Source organism: Leptonychotes weddellii, chromosome 2 (genome assembly GCF_054177405.1).
Source record: "Leptonychotes weddellii isolate Sample4059 chromosome 2, ASM5417740v2, whole genome shotgun sequence".
Taxonomy (NCBI): Eukaryota; Metazoa; Chordata; class Mammalia; order Carnivora; family Phocidae; genus Leptonychotes; species Leptonychotes weddellii.
This window is the reverse complement of record NC_138370.1, coordinates 77911604-77918145: the sequence shown is the minus strand read 5'-3', so window position 1 is coordinate 77918145 and position 6542 is coordinate 77911604.

Genomic DNA, 6542 nt, shown 5'->3' with positions numbered 1-6542 from the left:
AAAAAAAAAAAAAAAAAAAAAGCTCTGTCACATTTTGTTTATGGTATACAATATTCCACCTGGCCTCCCATTTGTTTTCTGGAGGAAAATTGTTACTTCTCTAAGTCTGTTTCTAGGTTTACAGTACAGTGACATATAACCACTATAGTATTATATTTACATAATACTTTAATACAGAGTAGGGATCAAAAATATTAGATGAAGAAATTCATCATTAAATTACTCAGCCCAGATAGACTCCCATTCTGGTACTGTTAATTTATGGGGTTTGTCTTTCATACTATTCTTTTTATCAATGGTATATAAAGTTTATATTTAAAAATAAATAAGTTTTTTTTTTACTCTTCATTTATACCCCAAAGTCATCTTTATCCAAAAATATGCTGTATAAATAAACCTTCTTACAGTTTCCAAGATCCCTTAATTGGATGCAACATTATTTTTATTACTGTTACAAGTTTGTTCCTAGAAGGTTGATTTGTAAATAAAGAGGACCTACTGAGTGAGTTCTCATTATTTTTTGTTTTGCAAAGATCATTGGCCTTTCATTGGTAATGATGATGCACTACACATTTTCATTTTCTTTGTCATTAGATATATATTTTTATACCTATTTGCTTTTGGGGATTCTGACATCTTGAGAAAGTTGAAAGTTTTTTTCTTCTCCTCTTCTTCATTTTCCTTCTCCTTTTTTATTTTTTTTGAGAGTAAAGTTTAGAAAATATCTAAGATGATGACATAAAAGTAAGGGGAATAGTTCAATGAAAAAAATTCTATTTTAACTTTGAAAATATGTCTGTAATTGTCACATGAAAACATTTAGCACAATTGAACCATTTGATGTTGTTAATACCTTTGTCTCCAATAAATCTTTTTTAAGCTTGATGGGTTTTTAACTTAAATTATTAAATAACATTTTTATATTTTTATAAATCTTTCTAATAGCTTTACAATCCCTTCCTGAATTAAGACCACACTAAATATACCATTGTATTAATGTTTTCGTCACAATTCATATATTTTAAATACATAGAATATGGCTAAGCTATTATTAGAATTAAGGAAGTCTGAAATAAAATGGTATTATAAAACCTTTCAAGTTACAGTTTGATAACTGTATGCTTTTATGATGCCATATTTCATATAGTGAGCTATTTTGTATGTTATTTATTCACTAATTTATATCTGTAATCAAGTATATATAGACAACTATTTAGATGTTACTTGTTTCAGATGTGAACATTTTGAAAAGGAGGTACAAATACAAAGATAAATAAAACATAAGTTCTTTTCTAGAGGAATTTAAAATCAAAGGCAGAAAGAAAGATGAAAAAGAACAACTCCAAACTAAGGCAAAAATGAGTAGCTTGAGAGATTTACAAATAAAAGCCTGTGAGGATTAAGGTACTGAGTAGAATATACCACATTGAGAAATCAAGAAATCTCCTTAAAGAAAGCAATGTTTAAACTTCATCAAGAACATAAATAAAATGTCTCCAAGTAGTGATAGTTAGGAGGGCATACAAGATGTAAGGGTGATTCTGAATTAAAGCACAGAGGCAACTCAGCATGAAATATATCAAGAAATAATAGGTACTACAAAATGTATATGGACAAGGATAGCATTTCCAGAGTGGTGGCATAAGGAGTTCCGTAAACTCTCTCCCCAGAGTAACAACCCTAATTGGTGAAAATATGGGAAAAAAAAATACAGTATCTTGAAATTGTTCTAAAGGCATACAACAAATGAAAAAAAAAATTATTTAAGAAAAGTTACTCAGACCCAGTAAGAATAGTGAGAGTCTGTGTGATCTCAGCCATGACCTACCCTGGTCTACCCAGCACAGCTTGACAGAACTCTCCAGGCATGTACAGCCAAGAAGACTGGATTACCTTTCTCCCCAGCTCCTAATCTAAAGTTGTGGTTTCTCCCTGCAATGTGTAGGCCACTACCCTTCCTCATCCCATCCATCTCCCCGCCAACCCCTTTACTTCCACCCCTCCAATACAGCTTTGTGTTGAAGAAGCTCAGTTCCAGACGAGAGCAGCAGCAGTGGAGACATCCAGGGCTCTCTTCTTCCACCCATCCCTCACCTGTAAAATGGAAGCTCTACCCTCGGGGTGAGAGGCCAGTAATACTAGGCCCTGAACCATCCTGACCCCAGCTCATTTGTATGAAGGAGTTCCTCCAGGTGAGAACAGAGCCTACCTTCCCCTCCCAATTAAAAAAAAAAAAAAATCAAATAACTCCACTTGAAAAATAAGAAAGGAGTTGAGTAGACATTTCCCCCAAAATTATATACAAATGGCCAATAAACATATGAAAAGATGTTCAGTATCATTAGCAATTAGGTTACTAGGAATATACAAATTGTTAACTTGTTAAGTGAATCCAAGGTACTATAAATTTTGAGAATCACAGTGTGATTAGAACCCCAAAGGGCATAAATACATACATGCCTGACTTTTAAGGATTTATGGTAAATAAGAAAAGATTCATAATGGAAGATCTCTATCATTTATCTATCTTTCTTATAGCATGAAAGTATTATGGGAAGACAGATTAAAGACAAATTTTGTTTGAGGGAAATCTTTATGGTAGTGTTTGTTGGAGACTTAAATAATGACTGGGAGCCAGGAAAGTATATAGAGGGTCCTGGTGTATTTAGAGCCCAGTCAGGAGACATATAAAATTGTAAAAAAAAAAATGGTACGTAAGAGTCCCAAATGACTAAAAGTATAATTTAGAGTTCATATAAGTCGTGAGAAAAATTGATACTGCTTAGGTAGTTACAAAGAAACAGACATGCCAGGGCGCCTGGGTGGCTCAGTCATTAAGCATCTGCCTTTGGCTCAGGTCATGATCCCAGGGTCCTGGGATCGAGTCCCACATCGGGCTCCCTGCACTGCGGGAAGCCTGCTTCTCCCTCTCCCACTCCCCCTGCTTGTGTTCCTGCTGTGGCTATGTCTCTCTCTGTCAAATAAATTAATAAAATCTTTAAAAATAAATAAATAAATAAATAAATAAATAAATAAATAAATAAATAAATAAAATAAAATAAAAAAAAAGAAACAGACATGCCAAATCATGAATGTCCTCTAATCTCCATGATGCCTTATCGCTTTTTGGCGTTGGCTTAATTCAAGTGAGTTTTGGTTGCTGTACAACTCCTTGCCATATCTTACATGTATTTTGTCCATTTGTATACCCTGCAAATTAGCAGCATAGTGCCTCATGCATGGTGAGCACTTAGTCAACATTTGTTGAATGAATAAGATAATAGCTCTAGATATGCTTTCCTTACATATGGGAACTATATGTTTTCTTCCTTTATAAAAACTACAACATTTTTTAATTTTTAGGGGAGAGTCACAAAATAGGGATGTTAAAGACTGACAGTTGCTGGATCTCATCATTTTTCAAGACTTTTCTGAAAGTATCTTTATCTCTGTGGTTGCACAACTGTATGATGTGACTCGCATACTAAATAAAATGGGTCAAATTACCCTATAACACATAATATGAATATTATAGAATGCATATTAATCAATTCAGTGACTGAGTGAATGCAAGCATTAAATGGATACTTATTTGGGTTGTATCTAAATTAAAATTATATATTTTTTATTATGTTATGTTAATCACCATACATTACATCATTAGTTTTTGATGTAGTGTTCCATGATTCATTGTTTGCCTATAACACCCAGCGCTCCATTCAGTACATGCCCTCTTTAATACCCATCACCAGGTTAACCCATCCCCCCACCCCCTCCCCTCTAGAACCCTCAGTTTGTTTCTCAGAGTCCATAGTTTCTCATGGTTCTTCTCCCCTTCCGATCTCCCCCCCTTCATTCTTCCCTTCCTGCTATCTTCTTCTTCTTCTTCTTTTTTTTTTTTAACATATAATGTATTATTTGTTTCAGAGGTACAGGTCTGTGATTCAACAGTCTTACAGCAGCATTCTCCTGTGGATTTTAAAAACAAGGCTATTCTCCAGGTTTGTTTCAGTAACAAAATATTACATGTGGTCACACTTTATTAATCTATAAAATCATAATTTAAAAATCCTGGAATTTATCTACCAAGAATGTAATTTAATTATGCTATCTAGCAGCTATTCCCTGGCCCATGTTCCATATATGATGGTTTGTTTGATTTGAATCAATAACTTCTGCTAAAGTAAAACTGGGTTGGACGGTCATACAATTCTGAGGACCCTGGAGGGGAACTGCTTGGCAAAGTAGCAGTTGATCCATGTGCATATCCTGGGAAGCCTATAGAGAACCTCTTCAAGTAGCCATGAAGGCTAATTTGAGCAATAGGTCTTTCTTTCTCTCTATGTGTTTCTATGATACCAATTAGCCAAATTTTTATGTGTTTCTATGAAATTTATTAACACAGTGTGGAAATGGATAGGCAAAAAAACTTTTAGAGCAGCAGAGAAGTAACTCTGTCCCTATTCCTGATAGTGTATTCATTGAAAGAAAGTATTAATCAAAGCTTAGTAAATGCTGTTTGATTTGATTGCTTATGAAAAAAAAGTTTTTAGTAGGCCTAATAATTTGATAGTGGAATTAGTAAATGAAGTTGGATTTTCTAAGAGAGTTTTATAAGCTTGACTAACTATCCCAAAAGTGACTCATACCGTGTTTCATAAGAACTATAGGGTCATAAAAAAAAAAAAAAAAAAAGAACTATAGGGTCATAGTGAAGATGTTCTTTCTTTAGGATATATGACCATCTCAAATGTGATTAAGGTTGATAAGCCTTCAAAATAATTGGCAAAAGACAGTTTTCTATTTACCGAATTTATCTTGCTTATTTATTGCACATTATTAGTGTTTTCAAGGTTATATGGTCTTCAAATATTTAGTATTGTGCCAAGAGTAACTTTAATCCATCAACATAATTTAGAAAAAAGATCAAACTGAGAAAAAAAAAAGTGTATTTTCATTCTAACTCTGCTGCTGATCAGCTTGGTTGCATTGAACAAATCTGCCTATTTTCTGAAATAGTTTCTTCTCCACAATAGAAGAGTTTGGACTGCATAATCTATACCAGTTTTCCAGTTCCAAAAATTTATCTTGCTGTAAGCATTTCTAAGGATTAAGTAACAGTTAAAATCATTTATGTGAATTATGATGGGATAATTACATTTCCTAGGTAGACAAGCATCCCCCAATAATTTATAGTTTTTTTTTTAAGATATTGTTTATTTATTTGAGACAGAGAGAATGAGAGAGAGAGAGAGAGAACACATGAGAGGGGGGAGGGTCAGAGGGAGAAGCAGACTCCCCGCTGAGCAGGGAGCCCAATGTGGGACTCGATCCCGGGACTCCAGGATCATGACCTGAGCCGAAGGCAGTCGCTTACCCAACTGAGCCACCCGGGCGCCCCATATAGGTTATTTTTAAATTTTTGAGTGAGCAACATGTGATATTTTAATAGGAAAGGCATCAATTAGTGTTGTTTTGGGGGAAAATGCCTTATAATTTTTATTAGCTATATGAGATACAGTTCCTGTTGTACTCTCTTTCATTCATAAATTCTTTCCTCTTTAGAAGTATTTAAGCAGTTTGATACCTTTTTCATCCTGTAACAGATAAACAAAAAGGAGGTTTGATCCCAGTCAAGATCTTTGGGCAATTTTTCTCATTCTCTCTGACCTATAGTAACATATTCTTTTAAACCCCAAATGATTAACAATGACGCCATTTGAATTTATTATTTTTTTTCTTATTTGGGAGCCCCAAGAGGCAAGTTCCCTCCATTTCTTAACAAAGTACTTAAAGAATTACAAATAAAAATATAAAACTTAAAAATATATAAATTTTCTTGGTATGGTTATGGTGTCTCATATTTGGTCTCTGTTTTTTGTCATAAATTACTTCTTGGGAATTGTATAGGATAAACTATGATAGTTTTACCAGTTCCAAATATTCACAGATAAGGGAAGCGTTATCATTTGGCAAAAGAGCAAGGAAGTCCTGACCCTAACTGGGTAGGATTGTGCAAAGGTTTCCTAACATAGGCAAGTAGCAAAAACAAACAAGAAACAGCCACTGCCCTCAAGGCATTCACAGCAATATCTGGGGAGATAGCACTAATAATATACAATAAGCAATACTCAACAGGATAATGTAAGATTAGGTGCTGAATTATGTGGTATAGCTTTTAAATATTTCTGATCTTAGAAAATAGCTCCAAGTTAAGTTTTACTTATATCTATATGCTTAGTGTGCTATCTATATAGATTAGCTTCATGTGTCTAATATGTATCCACCAGCCACATGTGGCTATTTAAAGTTAATTTTAAATTAAATATAATTAAATTTTTTAAAAAGTCCTCGGTCTTCACTACATTTGCCACATGTGGATGATAGTTACCATAATGGACAATTCAAAAAACAAAAAAACAAGCCCCCAAAGTTCCATTATTACAGAACGTTCTATTGGATTCGCTTAAGTAATTAAAAAATAATTAATTTTGTCATTAAGTAATTAAAAATAATTTGAGAAACTGATACAGATAATAACA